The following is a 27,615-nucleotide window of genomic DNA, read 5'->3' as shown; positions in this document are numbered from 1 at the left end:
TCTGTGTGCTGTGTGACTGTATCAATAGTCACGGGCAAACAGATTCCAGCAGAAGAAAAGAATGGAAAGTGGGTGGCGGGGACAATGCGGCAGCTGTGTTGAAAGGTATTCTCAGTCGAGAATGAATGGGCTGGTGGAAAGAAACAAAAACCTCCTTACCCTGAGCTGAAGGGGGATTTGTTGATGGTGTCGGGGGACTCTCAGGAAACACCGAAGGAAGGTGAGGCTGACATCATGGGAACCGGAGGCCTTTCCAGGAGCTCCGCACTCTCTGACCCTGCTCTCTCACCTCATGGCTTTGTTAACCTCATTCCTCTCTCTTGGCAGTCTGCTTTTTTTTTCCAAGGCCTCTCTCCTATCATCAGTAGAGCCTGTAGGCAGATTGGGGTTGCCATGGTACCCAGGAGTCCTCCACCTCAACACAGTCTTAGGATACTCCCCAGTAGGATACCCAATGTTCTCCAGTGATGGACCCACTATTCCCAGGGAGGCCTTTAATATTCTCAGCAAGGCCTCTACTTCTGGGTTCTTTCAGAAATTCTTTTAAAAGTGTGTGTGTGTGTGTGTGTGAGAGAGAGAGGGGGGGGTATAGTATGCCACTGGATAAATATAGAAGTCAGAGGGCAACTTGCAGGAATTTGTTCTCTTGTTCCACCATGTGGGTGCTGGGAATCAAACTTGGGTCTTCAGACCTGGCAGCAAGCTCCTTCACCTGATGACCCATCTTGCTGGCCATCTTCTAGGAAATCTTAAAACGGGTGCCCATAAAGTTCTAATTACCTGGAGTCAGCACATGTGGCTAGGAGGTGAACTTCCCGTCTCTGGTTCAGGGGTAGGTTCTCTGAGAGCGAGGAGGGTGGGAGACAACATGGTAGACGAGGGAATGACAGTCATTTGTAGTAAGAAAGTTTGTATGAGCAATGATGGCTGGGTTGGAGTGGATGCTGGTGTAATGAGGGCATTGATGGGATCTATCTGTACTGACTCTGAATCCAGGGACACAGGGTTCTGCAAAGGTCAGATAATGACACTAGTTTGGAATAGTTGTGGTATAGCCAGGAGTGGGTGAAAGGGCCAACTGACATGTAAAATGGCTGAGTAACTAAAGGGGCAGAAGCTTGGGGGCTTTTAGAGGGCAGATGTCCCTGTGGGGAGATGGTCCTTGGAAAGGTAGTGATTAGATGGAACGGGACTGGGCTAGACTTGGGTGAGGTCTTCCTGTAACCAAGCATGGAGTGACGTAAGATACTTTGGTAAGTGTCATTTACATGGGAGGCATTGGAGAGGGCCAGGTAATGAATGGCTCACAACTTCTGTTCAAAGAGAAGACCAATTATATCCATAATTGCCACTGGATGGTGGGAGGGAGAAAACCACTGAAGGCCGATTGTGGAGGCTGAAGGGGGTGGGCCAGGGGCCTGCATCATGGGAAACAAACTCTCATTGAAGAGAACAAGGAGGGGTGGGGGTACACCTGAAGTGAGGTGAGGGGGAAGATGGAACTGGAGGGGGTAGCACCAGAGGGATGAAGGGCATAGGCAGTAGGGGTGAGGGGGCCCTTCTGTGTCCTGTAAAAGATACAAATGAGTAACGCCCCAAAAGCATGGGTGGAGACAAAACAGAAGCATGTCAGACTACATGCACACAAGCACACACGTTCACATCTGCATACAGATACATACATATGTGCACATATCCAGGTTAGTGTGTCTGAGGCGGGCTTAGGGATTCTGGAACAAGAAGAGTATTAGGTCTATGTCAAAGGAAGCCTTTGCCCAGGGGCTCAGAGCTTGCCCGCCCTGCACAAGAAGGTTTGGGATTCTTTGGGGAGCTTGGATGTGGCTGGGCTTGGGGGCCTATTTTGGTCAGGACCTGCTCCTCGGCTATCTTGGAAGACAACCAATCCCTGATTTGCTTTTTTGTTTATGCCAAAACACTAAAGAATAAATTCTTCCCTGCTCTGACTAATTCCAAGGCTTAGCTAGACTTTTGAGAGCTGATCTTGTTAGGGGGTTGGCTTCAGTCGAGGAGGGCGTGTGGGAGCTTCAGGCAAAATCTTTGAGATGTGTAGCTGAAGGTTAGGAACTGATCTGTGCAGGGTTTTGAAGGGGGTGTGCCTTATATTTCTATTGCTGTGACAAAACCCTGCCCAAAAGCAACTTGGGAAGAAAGGGGTTTATTTGGCTTATGGATCCTGCGTTACAGTCCATTGAAGGAAGCCAAGGCAGAACTCAAGGCAGGAACTGAAGTGGATATCACGGAGAATGCTGTTTCCTGGATTGTTCAGCCTGCTTTCTAAGACACCCCAGGACTCTTTGCCTCCCACATCAATTATTAACCAAGACGATACTCTACAGACTCACCCAAGGGCCAGTCTTATGGAGGCCTTCTCTCAATTGTGGTTCCTTCTCCGATGACTCTAGCTTGACATAAAACCCAACCAGGACAGGATAGCAGCACTAAGCTGGTTTCTGGGTAAAGACTAATGAAAAGAATGGTGAATGATGTGTGTGCATGTGTGTCTGTGTGTGTATGTGTGTACATGCGTGTGTGAGTGTGCATGTGTGTGTGTTGGAGGTGAGCACGGACTGACCCACTGCTGTGCCTGAGATCTATCTGAGCCCTGAGCTCAGGGTTCACTGTGTAGGCTATCATGTGAGCAGTGCTATTAAAAGTCAGGTACACTGTTCCAATACTGTATCAACATCAGGTCTCTGAAACATGACTGGGATGTGAACTCCATGGAAAGAAGGGTCATTTCTCCTGAATCTTAGTGCTGAGATTACTGCCTCTAAAATACTATGGCACAGGGGTTGGAGGAAGCCCTGAGCAAGTGAAGTCCTGGGTGAATGTGTGCTTTTTGGCAAGGGCATGGCCATATCAGTACCAAAACCTCAGACCCATGGGAAACTGGCAAAGCCACCTGCCCCATTCCACCTGTGAGGCTCAGAGGGACGGCAAAACATTCTTATGGTCCAAGTTTGAATGTTGACCATTTGTATAAAAATATCCACCATGGCGTCCCCACACTCCCACGTGCTTATGTGGCCCGCAGATTGCCCTCCTACTGAGACTGCATATCCTGAGATTAGCTAACCCTGTCTCCTTGTTCAGAGAGATATAGTAACACTGCCTCCTTGTTTGTATGCAATAACTCCACCTCCTGCTCGACTGTATATAATAAATACAGTGCGCCTCTGGGGTGCTGCAGCCCCTCCATCAGAGAGCCTGGCCCACCCCATCCCAGCTTTTCTATGTGTCCCTGTGCCTGCATTCTCTCACCTCCTCCCAATCCTGTCAGGTCCCTGGAGCCATGCAAGGATGCAGCACCATGGTGACCAGCGAACACTTGTAATGCGAAGGAATCGATGATCAACTATTAATATGTTATTAGGATGGCTGCTTGTCACAGAAAAAATGAGCTTGGTGTGGTGCTGCAGGTTTGTAATCCTAGTACTCAGGAAGCTGAGGCAGGATTGTGAGTTCCAGGACAGACTGGGGAGACTCTGCCTCAGTACTGACTTACTGAGTCACTCACTTACTTTAGGGAAAAGAACAAAGCAAAACCTAAAACGTGAATAGTCTGAAGAAAGGACATGAACAGAAGAGTCACACACACACACACACACAAAACTTATCAATGGCTTAAAAATACTTCAACTCGCACAGACTCACAAAGAAATACAAGATCCTTGGACAGCTATTCCACGCTAATGTATGCATCTGTGCTGTTGAAGGCTCAGGGAAGATGAAGCCCTAACTCTGGGAGAGGTGTTGTGAGCCGACCTCCCAAGGTTCCAGTGGGAGCTTGGATAGTCATGGCTCCCATAAAGCACTCCTTGCCAATATATGTCAAATGTTATAAAAATGCACGCATTAGCTGTTCCTTTAAGATTCCATCTCTGACTTTGTGGGCAAGTGACGGACTAACTATATGGCATCATCTTGAGTACTCCACGACAGCGAGGCGTTTGTGAAGAGCTGGGAGCTCAGTTTTGAGGGGTATTGGTTATTGAAATAGGAAGGTGCTACAATGGAAATTTCGTGTGTGTGCATGTGTGGTGTGTGCATTCGTGTGCACCGCTTGGGTGTGATAAATACATGTATGTGTGCAGGCATATAGTCATGGGCATGTGGTGACCAGGTGGTGACATCAGGTGCCCTTCTCTACCATTCTTCACATTATTCCCTGTAAACAGGGTCTCTCATTGATGTGAGGGTGGCTATGGTTTTCAACCAAGCAGGAGCCCACCAGGGCCCAGTGAGCCTCCCATCTCTTCTTTCCTCTTAGTTCCAGGGTTATAGGTCACACAAGGTTACACCTGCCTTGTTTGCTTGTTTGTTTGTTTGTTTTGCTGAGACAATGTCTCTCTACGTAGCCCCAGCTGTCCTGGAACTCACTATGTAGACCAGGCTGGTCTTGAACTCACAGAGATCTGCTTGCCCTTGCCTCACAAGTGCTGAGACCGTCTGACTTTCAAAGTGTGTGTGTTAGATATCAAGGTCCTCATGTTTGCACAAGAAGCACTGTCGAATTAATGACCTCTTCTATAATTATTATTGTTGTACACACCTAAGCACATGCTCTCATATAGATGACCTACTGAGTCTAGTTAGTCTCCCATATGCACATGTGTTTAGGACTTCCAACTCAGAATGGAAACCTATTGGGGTTTGTCTGTGAAGAAAATGAAGTCTTCCTCTCTCTGCAGTCACTCACTGCTTCTAGCTTTTCTTCTAGGGATAGGGCCTTGTGAAATGTTCCCGTCCATGGTGGTGTGTCAGCTGGTATGGCCATGTCCAGACAGTCATGTTGTTGAGAGTTCATGGTAACAGCACCCCTGCCATGTCTGGAAGACACTGTCTCACAGAAGTCTTGGTCCTCTGGCTCTGACAATATTTCTGTCCCTCTTCCAGAATGTTCCCTGAGCCTCAGGACCAGGGGCTTTGTTGTAGATGTCTCAATTGCTCAGACTCTCCCATCTCCTTAAGACCAAAGTTTCTACCACTCCTATTTTCTCCTCAAAAATTGATCAGTGAAGTGATAAATCTAGACCACGTTCCTGACCATACAGTAGGTCTTGTGGGTATTTCTATTCATTAATATCTTGACCTTGAGTAAACTTACCAAAAAGCCAGAAGACTAGTTGACAAATTAAGTACATGCATACTCAGAGCCAAGTCATTCCTACTGTATTTTGCAATATTTAACCAACTTAATCCTGTATGACTCAAGTTTATTGTGTGTGTCAGTTTGGCTATCTGGTGTATGCACGGGGCATGCTGTGTATCGGTGTGGAGACCAGAGGAGGGCATGGGGGCCTTCTGTATACTCCTTACCTTCTTCTTTTGAGGCAGGGTCTCTCTCTGAATCTGGAGCTAGCAGCCTTTAGCTAGGCTGGCAGCTTTCAAGATGCAATAATCCTGTCTTTCCTCATTCAGCACGGGGTTACTGGACTTCAGGACCCCAACTCCAGCCGTGAGACCTGCCCAGTAAGTGCTCCTGACTGCTAAGCCACCTTTCCAGACCAAGAGATTGTTTTGATTTTAAAACACCCTAGTGAACATTGAGTTCACTCTAACAATTCAATCATATTAATAATTTATAGTGATTATAATGTGTTACTGAGCTTCGGTTACATTCTGATCTGACCAAGGTCTTCACCAGGGCTTGGCTTTGGGGTGAAAGCCCTGCGACTGAACTCTGCCTTATCCTTTTTCATTCAACACCTACACTCTGCATGGTAGAGCAGTTTCTCAGAACAGTAAGACCTACCACTGTTCGTGCAACAGTGATCTGGAATTCATTCGTCTTTAACCTCAGAACTAAATGCAAAGAAGAAATCTTTATCATCCTGATAACCAAGGTCTGTACGTATTCGATAAGACTTGTGGAATTTCTTTGCTCTGTTCATTTTCCTTTGATGGACAAGCAGGAATGTGTTGGGTGCCCCCCTGTGAACAAACCTCTGGGTTGCAAATGTCACACACCTGCCAGCCATGAATGGCCTTTTCTTTCTTCGTGAGCAGTTGGGGTGTCCTTGTGCTTCTGGTTCGCGTTCTCTTTCCAGCACCCTGGGAGTGAGTTCTCCTCACAGCCAGCCGGGCCCCTCCCAACCTGCTCCACCAGCTAGTTCCCTGCAAACAAATGTGGACAATGCTATGAAAGTCACAGAGGGTTGTGATCTGGACGGAGGTCTAGTCTGGAAGGTCCAGAATGTCCCAGCAGTGGTTTAAAAGAAAATGGCCCCCCAGGAGAGTGGCGCTATTAGGAGGTGTGGCTTTGTTTGAATAGGTGTGTTCTTGTTGGAGGAACTGTGTCACTGTGGTGGCAGACTTTGAGGTTTCATTTATGCCCAAACCATGCCCAGTGAGACAGACAGCTTCCTGCTGCCTGTGAATCAAGATGTAAGAGTTCTCAGCTCCTTATCCAGCACCATGGCTGCCTGCATGCTGCCTTGCTTCCGGCCATGATGATTATGAACTAAACCTCTAAAACTGTAAGCCAACACAATTGAATGTTTTCCTTTATAATGAGTTGCTGTGGTCGTGGTGTCTCTTCACAGCAACATAAACCCTAAGAGAGTCCCTCCTCCCAGACTCTTCCTTCCAAAATTCCTTCCTCATTTGTTGTGGATTAGTCCTTTTGTACACTGTGAAGATGCATTACTCTGATTGGCTTAATAAATAGCTTAATGGCCAATAGCTAGGCAGGATTTCCAGGCACAGAGGATGCTCAAAAGGAGAAGGGTGGAGTCGCAAGGAGACATGGGAACTCATGATGTGGAGGAGATGAGGTAACAAACCATGAGCCATGTGGCAGCACATAAATTAATAGAAACAGGTTAATTTAAGTTATAAGAGCTAGAGACAAGCCTAAGCCATTGGCTGAGTTTTCATAATAAGTCTTCATGTGGTTGTTGGGAGCTGACAGAGAAAAACTTGCTATGCCCACTGTTTCCTAGTCAGTCTTCGAGGTCCAATTAAAATCACCTGCTGTAGTGATTTCCCAACCTTACAAAGCAACTCTTTTCTGCCTTCTACCCATTTGTCGCAACCAGAGCAAGCCATTTAGAATGTATGTCTGTCCCATGGTTTGTGCTCAGTGAATGTTGAAAGTCGCAATGGGAAGAAATGCCCACTTTGAGCAACAACACCAAATGTACCAGGCCACGTAGTTTAAGTTAGGAAAGTAGGTCAGGGACACTGGCCATGCTGCCCATCTCAGGGGTGAAGAACCTGAGGAAAAGGGCCTTGTTCCAGTTTTCTGGCTCCTTTTGATGGGACCAAAAGTCATACTGATGAGTCCAGAAGTCATTGCAGCATTCCCTACTGCACCATCTCGGAGAGGTCTTAGGAAAACCACACACTCTTGCCAGCTGAGTGCTTCTGCTGTCTTGAATGTCTTGAATGAAATAGGTAAACAACTCTAGGGGTCATTGCCCTGCTCCCCCCCAAAGATGTTTGGGCTCCTTTCTTTTTTTTCCTCCCCTCCTCTTCCTTCTTGTTTGTTTGTTTTCAAGACAAGGTTTCTCTGTGTCGCCCTGTCTGTCTTAGAACTCACTTTGTAGACCAGGCTGGCCTTGAACTCAGAGACTTACAACTTTCTGCCTCCTGAGTGCTAGGATTAAAGGTGTGCACCATCACTGCCTAGAATCTTTTTTTTTTTCTCCCCACACAGACTCCACAGTTCTTGATGCTTTTGCCTTACTGGAAATAAAAATAGAGTTTGTGAAGTACAACATCCCACCATGGCAGCAGGCCCTTCAGGGACCAGTACCAAATCTTCATTAAGGAGTGTGAAGCCAGGCTTAGTTTCTGGAACCACGCGCACACGTTTCTGCTGCTGTGTGCCAGGCATTTTGCCGGGGCCTGGCATCTGCTGAGGGGCCAACTGTAAGACATAGGTTATTATGGTTTATTTTCAATATGAGGTGTGCTTAGAGCCCAGTAGAGTTACAGATGAACAGGAGGCCCCTCTCTCGCCTACCTGGTGTCTGCTGTTTGCTTGTTGTAGAACTCTGGGAATTGGAAAGTTACACAGGTAGTCTGCTAGTGACCAAGTCTGTGACCAGAGAAGGGGGCAATCTCAAGTCCCAAATGATTCGTTAGATGAGGTTGTGTGTCATAAGCCAATGAGATGGGGGTGGGGTTGGGGAAAGCCCTGGCCTTGAGAGAGAGGACAGGCATTTCTGGTGGCAGACTGAAGGTGGGGGAGACTTTTAAAACCACAAACTCGTGCCAAATCAGCGTGCTAACCATCTTTGCTCCCGTCCCCACGGTGACGTTCATTTTTACAGAATGGTGTATTAAAACTGCTTCATTTTTATTAGTCTTTTGAATTTGGTATTACACTGTCCCCAACACAGGGACACATGTTCCCTGGCTCCAAGGGTCCCGGGCCAGGAGAGGAGGCCAGAAGGTGCTCACCGATCTAGTGCAGCTCTGAGCCAGGTGGTACGTTCTGCTCTGAAGCTGTGGAGACTGTGTCTTCTCCCCCTCCCTCCCCGGCCCCCATGGGCTAATGACTTGGGACAGGCAGATCACAATGACAGAGACAGTCCCTGAAGGGAGCTGGTGAATGCTGATGGAGGAAGCGCTGCAGAGAAGAAGACAGAGCATGTAGAACACTTTATCCTCTGTCCACGTGGTGAAGATGGAACATTGGGCTCAGCAAGCTTTGCTGTCTCATCGGTCTGGTTTGTTCTGTTCCCCTTTCTACAAGAGTTCAACTTTCCTTCCCTTTTCTCTACATGTCTGCATGTGTGTTGATCCATGGATGGATAGACAAACATGCACACCACACACACACACACACACACACACACCACACACACCCCACGTCCCTTCTGGGGACAGGCTGTGGCTGCATTTCCTCTTTCAGCTGTGACTTTTGGGACAGCTGCTCTGCCACCCCTGCCTCTTGAAACTTTGTCCTTTTTCAAATAACAGAAGCAAACTAGAAAACACAGAGTTCAAGCACACAGAAGGAAGGAGAGCCACTGTCTTCCTGTGGTAATGATGCACCAAAGCTATTTGCTGGGGTTGGCTGAGCCGCTGAGCCTGACGGCCGTGCTCTATTTTTGGATGGGTCAAGCTGGTTACAAAGAGCATACGCCAACTTGGAGATGAAGAAATGAGCTTTCTGTGGAGAGAAATAAACCTCACTTGAATGAGTCTGGGAAAAAAACTTAATTCACTTACAAAATGCTGCAGAAGGCCAAGATACTCAATAAAGTACTTTCTTGTCAAAAAAAAAAAAAAGAAAGAAAGAAAGAAAAGAAAAGAAAAGAAAAGGTGTTGAAGTGTTTGAGAAAAAAATGGACTCCCCTTACTTTGTGGATTTCATGGCTCAGGCAGAAAGGAGTTAAACTGCAGCCATGCCAGGAAGGAACAGAGCAAAAGTCACCCTGGCTATTGCTTGGAACAAGTTCTGCGTAACCAGTTACCATTTCTCAAGTGTTCTGAAAGCGAGCCAAGAGCAGTCTGCAGAAGTGGTGGCCGCCTCGGCGGCAGCATGGGCTATTCTCCTCCTGAGCGGACTGCTGAGCAGTTTTCCCAGTTATCTCTTTAATTGGCATCTCATTTGCTTTTATTTTAAGCAGAGCCTTTTGGTGTGAAGTGCCCTGAACTATCAGGGAGCCTGTCCCATCAGACCACAGCAAAGTGACCCAACTTCTGGAGGCTTCGGCCTCCATCCACGAAAGCAGAGGCAATTGAGTCAGAGCCCTTTAGCTGTCCTTCCTAATTCAAGATGTTGTGCTCAAGACAAAGGGTTGGCAAACTACTGTCCAGAGTGGGCCAGTCCTGTCACAAATTGAGTATAACTTTTACATCTCTCAATGTTTTTTTTTTAAATCAAGAGCAAAGTTTTATTTGTGATCCATGAAAATGATCTGACTTCAAATTCCTGTGTTCACAGAGTTTTATTGGAATACTTCTGTGTGCATTCGCATGCATATTGTCTGTGACAGGCTTCCCAGCAAACGGGAACGGCTGCAACAGCCCACACAGCCTGCAGAGTTACTGTCTGCTGCTTTAGAGAGAAAGTGCACTGACTTCTGGTGGCCCCAGCACAGCCCCTCATTTCCTGCTTCTCTGAGAACACCCTTGCCTCACTGAACAACCGTCAAGAATGACATGAGATAGTGGACATGAAAGCCCCAGATTTTGTAATGCAACCCAGGGCCTTGTGAGTTCTAGGCTTGTTCAAGGCTCAATTTTCCTATCCTATAAGAAGATTTTGAGAAATTTTAAACACACACACATATTCTTAATTCATTTGTATTGAGAAAGAATATTGGATGCACAAATACTCAGCCACTAGGTGTTGTTGGACAGATAAAAAAAAACAATTTTTCCTAATAGTTTGTTAAAAAATAAGTTCCATTTTTTTTCATCGGGAATGGAAATACATGGCTGCAGATGTGTGAAATCATATACATCTGGAGAGCAGGAAAATAGCAGCATGTTTGCTTATGCCTTAACTATTTAAATTACTTCTACAATTCTGTTTGTATTTTACAAGATTTATTTATTTTTGTTTTATGTGTAAGGATGCTTTGCATGTGTGTATGTGCATGTAGTATCCATGGAGGTCAGTAGAGGGGGTCAAATCTCCCAGAACTGAAGATAGACATGGTTGGGCACTGCCATGTGGGTGCTGGGACTCAGACCTGGCTCATCTGGAAGAGCATCTAGTGCTCTTAACCGCTGAGCCATTTCTCCAGCCCTGTAATTCTGTTTTGTTTTTTGAGACAGGGTTTCTCTGTATCTTTGGAGCCTGTCCTGGAACTAGCCCTTGCAGACCAGGCTGGCCTCGAACTCTCAGAGATCTGCCTGCCACTGCCTCCTGAATGCTGGGATTAAAGGTGTGCCCAGCTATAACTAAGAGCAAAGGAAACCCCCTTAACTCACCATTAATGTTTCAAAAGGCTTTCTTTCTTTCTTTCTTTCTTTCTTTCTTTCTTTCTTTCTTTCTTCCTTCTTTTTCTTTTTTAAATTTCTAGTGTATGACTGTCATGGTTTGAAACTGGTTGTTTATGTACATTGTTTATAGTTGTTTATGGTTGTTTATTCAATGTGAATCCCAATACTATGTTCCAAGCAATTGAAAGATCAGAACCAAGTACTAAAAACTGAAACCAGGCAGTGGTGGTGCACACTTTTAATCCCAGCACTCTGGAGACAGAGGCAGGTAGATCTCCATGAGTTTGAGGCCAGCCTGGTCTACATAGTGAGCTTCACAACAGCCAGGGCTACAGAGAAACCTTGTCTAAAAATCAGGAAAAAAAATATAAAAAAGAAGTTAAAAGCCATAGCTTAGGAAATCATATTACTGTAACTTTTATTTTTAAGACAATAAATGTTTTAATAACTTGTCAACTACTACTATCTTCCCTTGTATGTATATATTTAACAAGGAAAGTAGTTCTTTTATAAAATTTAACTTATTCAGAAAGTTGGGGGAGAGTGTGAACCTTTGCCATGGAGTTAGAACAATTTCACAGTGGTAAAACGCAAAATGGTCAGTTTACTGTGACAGGCTCAGAGGATTCATGTTTCCAAGAATAATCTAGAAACACTAGACATACGAATTTTCCTCCTCGCCCTCCTCCTCTTCTCTACGTTTTTGAGACAGAATCTCACCAGGGAGCTCTGACTGGCCTGAGACTCACAATGTAGACCAGATTGGCCTCTACTCACAGAACTCAACCTGCCTCTGTCTCCTGAGTGTTGAGATGAAATGGATGCCCTACCGCAACCGGTCCAGAACTTGGATTCTGAGTTCAGTTTTCTAACCGTGACCGTTTGCAAAGTTTCCAGATCAAGCCAAACTACTGCCCTTGGTGTACCGCTGGAAACAGTCACGCTCTTTCCCCCATGGTAAGAGGCCAGCTGGTGGGTTGGCCTGATGGGCTTTGTCATGCGAACAGTTTCACTGTGAACTGTCATCAGACTTGCCCAGAAAGAAGAGGGGTCCTGTCGTTCTCCTGAGGTTCAGAACAACATGGAGTGCTAGGAGGGGGAACGTCTAGTTAGGTTGGTTTTGAGGCTCCTGGGGCAGCCAGGAGACATGGGGCAAGCCACTGCATCGTACAGCTCATCATCAAATGGGCAGGACAGCAGATCTCACAGCATCTGTGGACACTGCCTGAGGGGTTTCATGGAAAATGGCCAGCACAGTGCATGGTGTGAAGGACTTCCAATAAACGGTAGCCATTTTTACTGGCATGATGAGGTAGTCAAAAAATAAAGAAACTAGCTGGGTGGTGGTGGCACACACCTTTAATCCCAGCATTTGGTAGGCAGAGGCAGGGGGCACTTTGTGAGCTCAAGGCCAGCATGGTCTACAGAGTGAGTTCCAGGACAGCCAGAGAAATCCTGTCTCAAAAAACTAAAAACTTAAAACAAACCTTAAAAAAAAAAAAAACCTAATACTTTTCTTCAGTTCTGGGGTTGCTAGACATGTGATCTATCAGTGAACAAACACACATTTCTAGATGGTAGAAGGATGGTGAGCAATAATTGTTTTTTATTTCCTACAAACCATAAATTAGGGGGGTGAACATCAGTTTCTCACTGGTTTGTGATAGATAGAAATGACTGGCAAAATTAATTATCAATTATAAGTCGTCATTGAGAACCTTAGACGGAGGTGGCTCTTTAGTCTTTGACGAGCTCTGTTCTTACATTAATATCCATCCATCAAAATGATGGAGTACACAGCGGTCGCTGATGTGTCAGGAGCGGCCAATAAACGGTGATAAAGGATCTGTTGTCTCTTTGCAATAAACAGTGGAACTCCTCTTGACCAACAAGCTTGATAAGCGCCATCTGGAGCCATCGTTCTCAAGAGGAGCTCGTTGCATGATGTCTGCTGAGCATACTGTCTCTCTCCTCTCCCCTCTCTCCTCTCTCTTTTCTCCTCTCTCCTTCTCTCCCCTTCTTTCCACTCTCCTTCTTCAAGCACAGTCACTGATGGCTCCCTGTGTAGGGTCTTGATTGCTAGTGGCTTCCTTCCTGATGCAGGGATTCAGTTCTCTTTAAATTTAATCCTCTGCTTTAAAAGGAGGGTTGTTGGTTATTTGGATTTGTGGGAGAGGGGCATAGATTTGGAGGAGTCGCTGTGTGTGTGTGTGTGTGAATGGTTAATGGGTAAGAGGAAGAAGTATTTAAACTGAGCTGTATTTAATGAATGGACACTGTCGCATGGTGCTTTTATGACAAATGGTATAGAATGGAAGAGAACTTGGGACGATGGACTGTCTTTTTTTTGTTTTGTTTTCTGTTTTTTGTTTGTTTGTTTGTTTTTCAAGACAGGGTTTCTCTGTGTATTCCTGACTGTCCTCGAACTCGCTTCGTAGACCAGGCTGACCTCAAACTCACAGAGATCTGACGGCCTCTGCCTCCCAGTGCTGGGATTAAAGGCGTGCACCACTACTGCCTGGTTTGGACTGGTTTTTAACTGAACACGACAGTGGCTATAGAAGACCAGTGCTCCGAGTGTCTACTTTAACCTCTAAGTCTAGATCAGTGCACAACACACTGAACTTCGATAGTTGTTGAAAGAATTGACATAGTCTAGGGGCCAAGTCACAGACCCTCAAATGCGTGCAATTCAATGCAAGTGTCCTTCACTCTTCTTAACAGTGAACCAGCCATGACCATCTCTCTTGGCCTTTCCTTTTCATCTCAGTCCACACAGCAAAAATACATTAGGTCATAATGGCTTTAAATGTTCTACTCATAAATTTAATATGTGTGCACACACAGGTGGAAATCATAGGACAACTTTTGCAGGGTTCAGCTATTTCCTTTCAACTCGTGGAGACCAAGGATTGAACTCGGGTCATCGGACTTCTTCAGAGTGAAGAAGAAGGATAGAAGAGACCTCTATCCACTGAGCAAGTTTGCAGGCCTAGGTTATGCAACATTTTTCAGCAGAACATTACTGGTTACAGTTTTGGAGGTTGAAAAGTTCAAGATCGAGGCATTGGCGTTAAACTGTGTTTGTGGGGTGGGGGTGGGGGCACTTTCTGGTTCATGGCCTAGGCCTTCTCACTGCCCTCACACCCATGGGTCAAAGGGTGAAGAGGTACTCTTTCATAAGGATACTGGTCCATTCATGAGGACTCCACCCTCATGACATAATTGCTTTTCAACGGCCTCCTGTGAGACTGAAGACTTCAGTGGACCAGTTTTGTGGGTGACTCAGGCACTCTGTCCCTAGTGCTTGCTTTTTCCTACCTCTCTCTAAATTCGCATTCTGGAGGCAACTTCACACATCTCCAGAAATCATGTCTCTTACTGTCTCCGGGCTACTCTGACGGGTTCTGACCTTATTTTCTCATTACCTAGCAGGGGTCATGATGTCATTGGAAGTTAAAAGATGGCATCTGGATACTGACTAGTGAATATGAAGCTGGAGAGATGGCTCAATGGTTAAGAGCATGTGTTGCTCTTGAAGAAGGACCCAGGGTTCAGTTCCCACCACCCACATGTTGACTCACAGCCTATCTGTACCTCCAGTTCCAGAGGCTCCAGCATCCTCTTTGGTCCTCCCTGTGCACTAATGCACATGGCACACAGACATACGTGCGAACAAAACACCCATACACATAAAAAATATTTTTAAAAGACTAATCACTATACGTAATTTCTATGATTTGGTCAAAAAAACCTATAGGAAGATAGATGAGTGATAGTGGCCAAGCTGTGAGGTGGAGGAGAATGGGATCTACCACAGGGTAGAGTGGCTGTGAGTGAGAGAGGGAGGGGGGTTATATCTCCCACAGGAGTGCTTTACCCCACTGACACTGCCATCTGGAAACTTGGTCAAGCGTAGTTCCAGGGCTATTGTGACACACTCTTGTGCCTTGTCAGTGTGTGTGCGACCTTGAGTCCTCTTTCCAGAATGTGTGTTGGTCACATCTGTGCTGTTGTGTGTGCCTAGTCCTGCAGATGATGGTTGGGAGAAGCCTAAAGGAGCCAGTGGTTTTGGAATGAGCCAGTCACATAAGGATAAGAGTTTTAGTCTCTATGAATTTAAATGCAATTGATTGAATAAATGCTAATCAGGCCCTGTTGTGGTTTAGGTATGTGCTCCAAGTGTTACTGAAAATTTACTCCACGCCCCTATGATAATGATGTCTGTATTTGGAGGTGGGGTTTCTCTGGGAGGTTATTGGGATTATATGCGGTCATGAATGTAGGACCCATGATAGCTTTCCTTTTTGGAGACAAATTCTTACAATGTAGTCCTGACTGTTCTTAAACCAACAATGTACATCAGACTGGCTCCAAACTCTCTACCTCCCCAGGCATGTGCCACACACCCAGCCCATGATGGCTGGCTAAGTAGAGAGGACAGACTTGAGATTGCACACTTGCTTTGACCCTCTGATACCTTCCATCCTGTTCTGATGCAGCAAAACGGCACTCAAACGGTGTGGAACAGATGTTGGCATTACTCTTGGACATCTCAGCCTCTGGAATTCTGATCTGTATAGGCCTTTGCTATCAGTTATGGAGTCTGCAACAGAAAGTGGATGATGGTGGGTGCCTGCTGCACGCCGGACGGTGGGACCAGACAGATGAATAGGAAATAACCAAATTCTGGGGTTGAGTAGCCTGAGAGTACCACAGCACAGAAAGGCATCGTGAGAAAGTGTGCAGAGGGAAGTATGGGTCGAGTGGTAATGTAACACATTTCTGCCCAGGGGAGGAACTGGCCACTGAATGACTCCGAGATGCTTAGAGAGTGACCAGGTGGATGGTGTGGGAAAGGAAAGACAAAGGCATCTCATGCAGGAAAACTACCAACAGCAAAGCAAGGCCATGTCATGTCTGGTCTCCTTGGCACGGACAGTTCTGTGTGGTTGGAGGAGTCTGAAGTGTAGAGTTCACTAGAGAAGGAGGTGAGAGGAGGCCTGGGAGGACAGACGGGCGCGTGCTGTATAACTGGGTATGCAGAGTTTCTGTCTTGGTGAGCATGAAGCCAAAATGAGCCTAGCCAAGGCGTAAAACAGTGGAGAAAGATTTATCATCTGCAGCAGGTACAGAGAGACCAGGAGTTACTTCCAAAGCAGTGCCCTGCATAAATGAGGGAAACGTGGGGATTTTACTTGGGAAAGCGTTAAGGGTGAGTGTATTTCTGAGCGTGCTCAATGTAAGTCCATCACTGAAGAAGGAAAAATGATAAGTGCAGTCTTGAATATGCACCTGAGAAGCTAGGATGGTGGGCAGATGCCTCTGGGTGCGCTCAGCTTGATGAAGATAAGGGACCTTTGAAAGGTGACCCCCTAAATACGCCTGCTTTGCTTAGCTGAGAGTAGTTATACTCTGCAAAAGGGGGCAGGGTATTTCATAGAGACTCAGGCAGAGAAAAATGTGTGTGTGTATAAGGCTGGGCAAAGGAAAAGTTGAGTCACACCCACCTCCTCCACCCAAGTTTCAGGCAGCATCCTGGAGAACTTGGTCCTCCTACTGGCTGAGCAACTGGAACAGTGCATCTACCAGCATAAGGATTCTTGGAGGAGCATTCTAGGGATGGTGGTATCAACAAATGATGCATTTGCTCTTTTTTTAACATTTATTTTTTTATTTTGTTTTTTTTTTAAATTGATTTTTATTGAGCTCTACGTTTTTCTCTGGTCCTCTCCCTGCCTCTCCCCTCCCCCCTTCAACCCTACCACCAAAGTTCCCATGCTCCCAAATTTACTCAGGTGCTCTTGTCTTTTTCTACTTCCCATGTAGATTAGATCGATGTAGTCTCTCTTAGTGTCCTCATTGTTGTCTAAGTTCTCTGGGATTGTGATTTGTAGGCTGGTTTTCTTTGCCTTATGTTTAAAAAACCACTTATGAGTGAGTCCATGTGGTAATGGTCTTTCTGGGTCTGGGTTACCTCACTCAATGTTTTCTAGCTCCGTCCATTTTCGATGCATTGCTCTTATGGAGCCACTGTAAAAGTGAGAGCAGTTCCACACCTAGATCAAGCTCCAGCGGAGGCCAGGTTCACCTTGTGAAGTCTGCGGAGCAGCGGGTCACAGTTAAGTGGTGCTTCAGTTATTGGCTGGAGTCTGATGCTGTCCAGGAGGTTGGAGGTGGTAGCGCCTGCCCTGTGATTGGCTATGAACTTGACCCTGTGCACCTTACTCCCTCCCTAAGCCTTGCGCCCTGCAGAACCACTTGTCAGGGTGAGACACTTGGCCTAGCACTGATCCACAAGGAAGCAGCAGCAGGCCCTAACCGCACTCCAGCCTGAGTTGACTGTGAAGAAAACCCTTGAGGAGGGCTTGTCTATTTATAACATGGGTGTGCCCCAAGAAAGACAGGGTGAACAGAACAGAGTTATGATTCCTCAGATGGATGCCTTGAGTCTGAAATATTTCCCACAGGAGTTTTTAAATGCATGTGACCCTTATGTTGTTATTTTGGGAGACTGTGGAACATCTAGGAGGTTAGCCCTGGCTGGCAGAAATAGGTCACTGGGGTGGGCCTTGATTGAATACCTGAAGGCTAAAGTACTTAGAATAATGTCTAACACAACAAGCCCTCAATATAATATTATTTTTATAATGATTTTAAAACTAAAATCACCTTACCTTAGGGGCTGGAGAGAGGACTCTGTGGTTAAGAGAACAGGCTGCTTTTTTCAGAGGATCTGTTGTTCGACTGAATCTCAGCACCCACATGTGGGCACTCAAAATCATCTGAAACCCCAATTTCAGGGAATCTAATGCCCTCTTTGGCTTTTTTGGGGGGGCACTTCATGTATGTGGGTACATAGACCTACATGTAGGCAAAACACCCATATACTTAAAAAAGTTAAGAAAACAATCTCATCCTATATACATTTAAGACCTTAGAGTTCTTTGAAGAAGAAAAGAAGATATGATCAGACAGGAATAAATGTGACTTTTAATTTCTTAAGATTACGTTCTACTTGATAATGTGTACGAGGCATTATGTCAATAAATGGGACTAACTAAATAAGGTCTAGTTTCTTCTCTAGAGGACTCAGTGTTCAACTGGGGACACACAAATCTGTGTAAAGGACCAGGTCACGATGGCCTGTGTGCTGTGTATTAGTCTGCTCTAGTCCATGGCAGGAAAAGTTCCAAGACCACAAGTGGATAACTGGATGCCAGAAACTGTGGGTGGTACCAATCCCCCATAAATACAGGTTTTTACTAAAGCTCAACATAAATTAGTCACAGAAAGAGGCAACAAAATACAGAAGGCAAAACTGGGGATAAGGGGTATTTGAAGCATGTGCTGGCTGGAGGTGTGTGTGTGTGTGTGTGTGTGTGTGTGTGTGTAGGGGGGGTCAGTGTCCCAGGCCGAAGAAGACGACAGCAGCTGGGGCTGGGAGAGGACAGTGTTGTCGTAAAAGGTGGACCTTAGGTTGCTGACTGGCAGCAGAAGTTGCTCATAGCCAAATCTCCGGGATGGGAAGAAATAAAGGGAACTTCTCCTAGACTGGTCTTCTAGAGCCTGGAATTGCCAACTGGGAATTTGAATTTCACCCTGACAGCAAAGGTCACGGGTGAAGTTTCACAGAGTGATCAGATTATGGGTCTCAGCATTCATTATCGTTGGAGAAGATTCTGGAGTAGGGGTTGCTGTCTAGAGGCATGCTGGTTTCCTAATTCCATCACTGGTACTCAAAGAGAGGGTTGAGTCAGCAGAGCCAGCTCTGGCCAGAAGGCTGTCAGACACATGAGATCTTAGGTCTTTCCCAGATTTACCAATGAGCAGCGTTCTACCAGGATCCTGGGGACTCAGTTTACATCAAAGGAGGAACCCAAGAAGTCTGCTGCAAGCTGCCTATGAGTTCTGAGCTGAGCTGTGGGAGTTGGAAGTGGTGTTGCGGTGAAGAGTTGCTCAGGAGAAACGCTAGCTGAGGGGCTGTTGGCCTGGGAACATGGGGGCAGCTTATCCTGGTTCATCTCAGCCTAGGTATTTGTACTTATTGTGGGCACACAGACATGCTTCAAGATGCTTCTGCACATAAGGCATTTAAAAAACATCAGATTTCCATGTCCATCCTAGGGCCACACCTTAAGTTAAGTCCTGCTCCCCAGGTACTTCACCACATCAGATTTCTTCTGCATATCACGAATGGTTCCACTTACGACCTTGAGTTTTGGAAGTTTCCTTAGCTCTAGTCTTCAAGATGTTTTTAGACTTGCCTCCGGCCTTCCTTTAGTGAGGACAAGGCAAGATCTTTAAAAAAAATTTAATCTGCCAGCACCCCTTCAATTTGGAAACAAAGTTGTTTCCCCTTTCCAGAAAGTTAGTTGGAAAGAAACAAGGCTGTGGACTCAAGGAGAAGGAAAAGCCACAATCCGATGTCTGTGTTCTGTGTTTCCCAGTGGAGACCCAAAGGCCAAGGCATAGGAACCGTCCAGCACATTTCCCCAAGTGGATGAGCCTAGCCCCTCTCCGCTATGGTTTGAATGTGTACTGCCGGAGCTTCCATGCTGAAAACGAATCCCTAAATCATGACATTTGGTGAGGTAGGTAGGACCTTTGTGAGGTGATTAGTGTTAAATGAGGTCATGAAGGTGGGGCCACATCAGCTGCATCTGTGCATTTATAAGAAGAGGAACTGAGACCTGAGGCAGCAGTTTGCTGCATCTCTAAAGATGGGGCCCTTTACAGATGATGGACGGGTATCAGCACCATCTCCTTAGCTTTCCCAGCCTCTAGAAATCTAAAACCCAATATGCTTCTATTATTAACTTGGTCTTCTGTGTTTTGTTCTAGCAACAGAAATAGATTTAGATGGCATCAAAGACTGTAGCCCTACCCTTAGACTTTTCTGGAGCTACTCTAGAATGGAATGACATTGCACTGTATAGGAAAAGCTGGAGAAGCTTGAGCTATTTGTTTTCTTTCTTTAACTTTATACGGCGATTCAAAAAAATTGCTCGGTAAAGCTCCCTGGGTATATCAATCTTGCAACTGGCAGCTCACCACAGAACATTTAAGCTTGCCACTCTGTTCTCTTAGAACGAGCACTCTGCCAAGTAGTTAATCATGCCTACATCTCAACTCTGGGAGAAGAGGGCTGAAGGAAAGTGGGTGTGAGTTTGGGTGTGGGGAAGAGTTTCCCACCTAATATGTCAAGGGTAAATCTGAAAGAAACACTTAGGATTTAATCCAGCAAAGACGTCTTGCCAAAGAGAAAGACAAGGCAACACGTGAGAAAGGGTTATAACACAGAGCAGCAGGTAGACCTGGCTGGTCGCTTTGGCTCTGTTGACACAGGAAGCTAATGCTCTGTCATACTGCGTGTGCTAGAGATGTCGCACTGTAAGATGTTCAGTAGTGTCCCTGGCTCAGTCTCAGTTATAAGAATGAAATACCTCTCTAGATTTATCAGTGGCTCCAAGACAGGGAACAAAGAGGTCCCTGCAAAGAATTGTGGTGTTTGGTCTCCATTGTCAATTTGGCATCCTTTACAGTTACCTGGGAAGAGGTAATCTCAGTTGAAGAGTTGCCTTGATTACTTTGACCTGTGGGCATGTCTGTGGTGGTTTGAATAGGAAATGGCCCCCAGAGGCTCATAAATTTGAATGCTTGGTCATTAGGGAGTGGCTACCTGACAGGGATTAGGAGGTGTGACCTTGTTGGAGTAGGCACAGCCTTGTGAGGAAGTGTGTCACTGGGGGTGGGCTTTGAGATTTCAAATGCTCAAGCCAGGCTCAGTGCCTCTCTCTTTCATCTTGCTTGCAGATCCAGATGTGAAACTCTCTGTTACCTCTCCAGCAACATGCCTGCCTGCATGCCACCATGCTTCCTGCCATAACAGTAATGGACTCAACCTCTAAAACTGTAAACCAGCCCCAGTTAAATGTTTTCTTTTATAAGAGTTGCAGTGATCATGGCAGCTCTTGACAGCCATAGAACACTGTCTAAGACAATGTCTTTGGGCCATCATCCTGACTGATGATTGCTATGGTATGGTCCAGCCCATTGTGGGTAGCACCATCCCTAGGCAAGTAGGGTGTATAAAAAAGCTAAGTAAGAATAAGCCAGTATGCAGTATTCCTCAGTGACTTCTGCTTCAGTTCCTGCCACCAGGTTTCTGCCTTGAGTTCCTGCCCTGCCCTCTCTCAGTGAAGGCCTGCTGCCTGAAAGTATAATCAAACAGCCCATGTCTTCTACAACACATACTCTTAGTCAGAAGGGTTTTTTTTTTTAATCACAGTAAACAGAAAAGCAAACAAGATCAATTGGGTTAGCTGGATGCATGTCCCTCTATGATCTTGGCCAATCTCTTAGTCCCTCTTGTGTTTAGTATCTTCGTTTGCAAAAACAGGGCACTACTGCTTGAACGTGGTTCATGTTTCCGATCCCTGAAGGCTATTATGTAGAAACCTTTCCATCCAGGGTGACGGTGCTGGAGAATGGTGTAGACCTGCAAGAGGTGGGGCACACTTTGTGTGTTGGAAATATGTAGCCTTTCTTTTTTTTAAAAAAAAAAAATTTCTACAGGGTCTTTGTTTGCTGCTTATTTGAAGAGACTGGACTTTACATCAGTGGTAAGACTGTTAAAGATTATAAGACTTTTGAAGTTCAGATGAAAATATGTTCTTCATTATGAGATAGCTGTGAATCTATGGGGGCCAGAGGAGGAATGTTGTGGTTAAAAGTGAAATGGTCCTTAAAGATTCGTGCATTAAAATTCTTGATCCCCAGTTAGTGGCGCCATTTTGGAAGGCTGTAGAGCCTTCAGGACATAAGATCTGTAGGAGGAAGTGGGTCACTGGGGATGGGCCTGGATCCCTTGTAGTCTGGTATCACTTCCTGACATCACTGTCTGCTTCCTGACAGAGATACCATGTAAACAGGTGCCTCATGTTCCTGCCCTGCCTGCCCTGCCACGAAGGAGTGGACCAGGTTGCCCTCAAACTCACAGAGATCTGCTTGTCTCTGCCCCCCAAAATTGAGGGAATTAAAGGCACCACTATGTCAGCTGAGGGTATCTTTTCTCAAACCTTAGCCAAATAAATCTTGCCTTGAGAAGAAAGAAAAGATGGAAGAAAGGGAGGAAGAAAGGAAGAAAGAGGAAGGCCCAGTACGAGGTCCTTAGGCTATTGGGAGTTCGTCCTTAGAAAGATTTGTGGGCTCTAGTTTCTGCTTCCTGGCATGAGATATGATTGCTCATTCTGGCACATTCTCCCTGACATTGCCACCCACCATTCATCAATCACCGTGTCCCTGCTAGAACCAATGTGTTATAGGTACCATGTCCTAGAATATCCCAAATTGAGCTAAATAAATGTCTTTTCTTTGTAAGTAGGTTGGGTCAGGTGTTTTATTATAGTAATGAAAGCTGACGCAGTGATATGCCACAAGATCAAGTCATAGGATTAAGTACTTACGTATCATCTACCAGCAATACTAGTTTGGGAATGATAATGACATTTCATCACCTGAATTAAAACCTTGTGACCAATAAAGTGGATTAACTCCTTGATAAGAAGATTAAAGGCCAATATCTCTTTTTTGTTTGTTTGTTTTTGTTTTTTGAGACTGGGTTTCTCTGTGTACCCCTGTCAATGTACTACAGAGCTCACTCTGTAGACCAGGCTGGCCTTGAACTCCCTGGCTCTGTCTCCCAAGTGCTGAGATTAAAGGGGTGTGCCAACACTGCCCAACTCCATACCTCATGTTACATCTGGAGAAGCATCTGAGATGAAAGCTTTGATGTGTCCTACATCCGTGACCAGCAGAATAAAAGTCATAGACACTTTGGATTATTCTCAGCGAAGCTCTAGAATTCTGGAGGATTCAGTCTTACAGCAGGGGCACTGGAGGCTTGGAAGTCTGGAAAAACCACAGGGCACAGTGTTAACAGTAAAAACAGAACCGAGGGTCTCTGGAAATGCTGTGAGGTTAAAACACCCCCCCCCCCCCCTTTCCCATGAAAGTCCCCACTGTCTAATTTAAGCACTGCTCTTGGAAGGTCTCCAGAAGGTCTGTGGTAACTGCCCATCCTTTCCGCGGACCAGAAGGCTTCTTGTGCCCTCCGGACAGACGCCAGAAACCAGAAACCATCCGACAGACCTCTGGGCCTGGGCTGGGGGTGGGGCCAGTGCTGGGGGAGGGCTGGAGAATAGAGTCAGGTGACTTAACTGCCACTGGCTTTTTGATTGATCTTGTTATGGATGCGTAAATCAAGCAAGATGTGAACTTTAAACTGATTGCAACACTCTGCGTTATCAGGGTGTTCTTGGATTATTCAATTTCTGGGTTGATCTTATCTCCTGTTTCCCAAGACGAGTCGGAAAGGTTCCGTGCCCATGGCTTCACGGCCCTTTCTTTTCTCCTGCCAGGGTTCCTTGTTCCCAGAGCGTGTGCAGATGCGGAAAGTTTTATATAGCACTGCATTAGCACCTTGGGGCCTCTCCCTTGCCTATAGCAAATTCTTCACGGTTTGGAAGAAAAATCCATCCCCACTGCGTTCCTCTCCGTGTTTGGATGTATTTTAATCGCCGCGATCATCCATCTCGGGGGCCCCAGCTTTATTTTTATGTGTTACTTATCTGTTTATTCATCTTATATTTCATCTGCTCCCATAAGTCAGTCTTAAAATTTCAGTATCATCTTCAGTGTCGACAGGGTGATTTTTCATTCGAAAAGCCCCAGAAGCATCAACCTAGTTAAGCACCTGGCTCTAGTGATTCTTTTTTTTTTTCCTCAGACACCGTCAAAACTCAGCTCTGGAGGAAGAAGATGGCTGAACTGAAAACAATACCAATGAACTTTAGTCAGAATTAGGGAATCCACCAGGGATGCTGAAGTCCTCGGGACCAGAAACAGTGCAACCTTTGCAACAGCGCAACCTTCGCCACCCCGGGGCTTGAAGGACTGGCAGGACTGCTGGAATCTTAAGAAATGAGCTGTACCAGGAACCCCTCCCCCTCCCCACTGTGGATGACCTATGGGAATATAGAACCTGTAGACTGTAGGGGGAGGGAAGGAGCTGGGCAGTGAGGATCCTATTGGCTCTCCTGATCTTTGATTTTCCAGCGACTCTAGGGTTTCTGGTCCTGCAGAAATCTGAGAATGGATGTGGTTTGAGCCCTAGTTAAGGCACACAGAATCTCTCCGTCGGCTTCTTCACTTTGGGCTGTGGCATTTCTCACTAGATTGTCATTATATGGGCAGGTTCTCTGTTGGTTTTCCGGGGCGACTGCATGGCAATTCTGTTTTTTATTATTTTATATGCATATAATTATTATATATTATGCATATGTAATTATAGGAAATATCAGTTTTCATCTTGGAAAAAAAAACTTTTTTATTGACCGGTCTGTACAGAGCAGATACCTATGGTATTAGTCAGATTTCTGTTGCTGTGATAACGCGCCCAAGAAAATAGAATTAAAAGTAAGAAGGTTTATTCTGGCTCACAGTCCCAAACGTTTAAATCCATAGGCATGTGGCTCCATTGCTTTGGAACTGTGGTGAGGCAGAGCATTATGGTGGGAAGCATGAGACAGAGAAAAGTTGTTTCCCTCATGGTGGCCAGGAAGCAGAGGTAGGGGAAGGGGAGCGGGAGGAGGAGACGGAGAAGCAGGGGAGAGAGGAGAGAGGGAAGGAGAACAGAAAAAGGAAGGGGAATGAAAGTGAGGGAGGGGAAAGGAGGAGAGAGAGAGAGAGAGAGGCGCCATGGTCCCAATAATCCCTTAAAGCTTATGTCCCATGACTTAACTTCCTCTCACCTTTTAAAGGCTTTGCCATCTCTCAGTGGTGTTATAGGCCTGGAACCCATGCCTTGGCATGAGAACCTTTAGGGGACATTTAAAACATAAACCATAAAGAATGTCACCCACATAGAGAACATACAGGAAAGGCCATTTCTCAGCCCCTGCTCCTGTCCCTCTGAACCAGGGCCTTTGAGAGGGGAACCACAGGTGTGCAGCAGCAGGTCTCTGCACTCGGTTTGAGGTGCACTGGGCTGGATGCTGTGGAGAATGAAGCGGATGCTTCTCTCAGGCGAGTGTTGCCGTGGAAGCCAGCTGTGCACAGGTATAGCCTGACTCACACCTCACCTGGCTGCACCAGTGTTTCTTCCCCACCCCAGGTCCCTCCACTACACAGGTCGGGTGACTTGGAAAAGCCTGCTGAACCATTCCAGACATGTGCAAACTTGGGGATGCTGAGGGGCTGATGAACAACCCTAGGGCCTCGCTGTTCCAATCAAGGTGGGAGTCAGCGGATAAATCACTTCCCCAGGGTTCTGAGGCAGAGGTGCAGTCTGAATGGTCCAGTGAGACTGAGTGAGCCCTATTTACCCACACCAGCCTGGAAATCTACTTCTCTCTTCCAATTCCTTCGTTTTGTTCCCTGGGATCACGTCCCAGAACAAGCTAAACTATGCACAGCGTAGCATTGCTTTGATCCGCGATGGGCTACATGTATAATGGTGATTATAACGGGACTGAACGTTTCTGATGCTTATTGATGTCACAAGGTGACATCACACTGTGACACATTACTGTGTTCTTGACGCTGTTGCTGGAAATGGATGGTGTTGCCAGTCGCTGACAAGCATACCCCTGCCATTGCATATAGTACTTGCTATTTGATGCTGTTAAGAAACGATACTGGGGCATCCATGGTTTATTTACAATGCAATGCTCTTAGTCATTATTTTATAGCACAATTCTTCTACTTATTAAAAAAAACTGACAGCACACAGACTAGCTTCTAACTGTCTTACACACCCACACACCCATGTGGGCCTGTGTGAAAATTCATTACCCCCACTCAGTGTTTCTAGGAATACTTTCCCATCCTTTTTAGAAAGGGTTACGGACACTGCATAACATGGCAAACATCTGTTGTATTGCACAGGGTCAGAAGTGAGTGGGTTTGAAAGTCTCTTTGTAGTATTGTCAGCTCATCTGACTTGAAAACAATTGGCTGTGACCACTCAGCACAGCCTACGCCTACTTCACGGGCATATGACATGGTACAGGAACTTGTGCCCAAAACGGCTGCACTTTTGAGTGTGAGGTTTGACTGCTACCATATTGACATGCTTCATTGTTTAAGATGCGAACTTGGGCTCTGTAAGTGAAGAATGATGTACGCGAGCAGAGGAGGTGTGCATCATGTCTCTGTCCGTCTCCCTGCTACCCACTCCTATGCAGTAGGATGCCCCAGGAGCACAGAATTCCAGGAGATCCTTGATATAGGAAACCACCAAGAATCGTGGGGTTCAGGATTGAGTGGGGAGGAGGAGAAGGAAGGAAGGAGGTGATGAGGATGGGGAAACCATGCTTTCCACTCGTTGAGGATTTGCGTTGAGAGGGTTAACACCCTTAGGTTGACAGCAGTGACAGTCACCTAGAAGACAAGCCTTGGGGCTTGCCTGTAAGGAGTTGTCTACACTAGATAAGCTTCAGGGCATGCTTTTAAGGTATTATTTAGACTAGGCTAATTGAGGTGAGAGGACCCATCCCATGGGTTGGCGTCCTGGACTGAATAAAAAGGAGAAAGCCAACTGAACACACAGACTTCTCTGCTGCCTGACTATGGCCTCAAGACCCTGCCACCATGATGTCCCTGTGATGATGAACTGTGCCCTCTTTCAGCTGCTTTAGCAGCCGTTTTGTCCCAGCAACAAGACAAGTAGCAAATACATGTTTGAAATGCAGAAAGAAGCCACCGGGGTTCTGATAGATGTGGACAACCAAGGAATCCCATCATAGACAGCTTCGGGGTCTGTCTGTATATCAACCAGTCCCTTAGACAGCAAACGAGGACACAGGTCTTTTTCCTTTCCATCCTGTCTTGCCAATGATGGTGGGGAGTGTTGTGGGGTGTGCGTTTACTGAGAGAGGAAATAAAAACAGTGTAGCATGGGGCTGGAGAGATGGCTCAGTGGTTCAGAGCACTTGCTGCTCTTCCAAAGGATCCAGGTTCAGTTTCCAACACCAACATGGCAACTCAGAGGCAGGTAACTCCAGTTCCAGGGGATCCTGGTGCCCTCCTCTGTCCTCTAAGGTACCCACCTCCATATGCATACACTAATACACATATAAACACACACACACACACACACACACACACACACACACACACACGAGAGAGAGAGAGAGAGAGAGAGAGAGAGAGAGAGAGAGAGAGAGAGAGAGAGAAATCTTATAAGACAGCAATAGTGTGGCTCGTGTTGTTTTTCTACTGTTTGGATTATCGAGAAGGTTGAAATATACTTGTGCCGGTTAATTTTATATCAACTTGATACAAGATAGAGTCATCAGAGAGGAAGGAATGTCAACTGTAATAAAAAAAAGTCTCCATGACGTTGGGCTGTAGGCAAGCTTGTAGGGGATTTTCTTAATTAGTGATTGATGGAGGGCCCAACCTGCTGTGGGTGGTACCATCCCTGGGCTGGTGGTCCTGGGTTCTATAAGAAAACAGGCTGAGGGAACTAGGAGAGCAAGCCTGGGTAAGCAGCAACCTTTGATGACCTCTGTATTAGCTCCCGCCTTCAGGTTCCTGCTCTGTGTGAGTTCCTGCCCTCACTACTTTTGATAAGGAAATATTATATGGAACTGTGATTGAAATAAACCCTTTCCTCCCCAA

The 27,615-nt window shown here is 46.0% G+C and overlaps 2 long non-coding RNA genes across 2 annotated transcripts; one reads left to right on the top strand and one right to left on the bottom strand.

The window, feature by feature from the left end:
* On the top strand, positions 1–27,615 carry LOC146892040 (uncharacterized). Its single transcript, XR_015005144.2, has 2 exons — positions 1–220; positions 23,720–27,615. It is a non-coding gene; the product is annotated as an uncharacterized LOC146892040 (long non-coding RNA).
* Positions 21,184–23,090, bottom strand: LOC148119878 (uncharacterized). Its single transcript, XR_015734880.1, has 3 exons — positions 22,954–23,090; positions 22,682–22,842; positions 21,184–21,430 (listed from the first exon to the last, which is right to left on the bottom strand). It is a non-coding gene; the product is annotated as an uncharacterized LOC148119878 (long non-coding RNA).

The sequence above is a fragment of the Myodes glareolus genome, chromosome 14 (genome assembly GCF_982192425.1).
Source record: "Myodes glareolus chromosome 14, mMyoGla1.1, whole genome shotgun sequence".
Classification (NCBI taxonomy): Eukaryota; Metazoa; Chordata; class Mammalia; order Rodentia; family Cricetidae; genus Myodes; species Myodes glareolus.
Note: the sequence above shows the minus strand (reverse complement) of the source record. Positions and strands in the feature narration are given on the sequence as shown.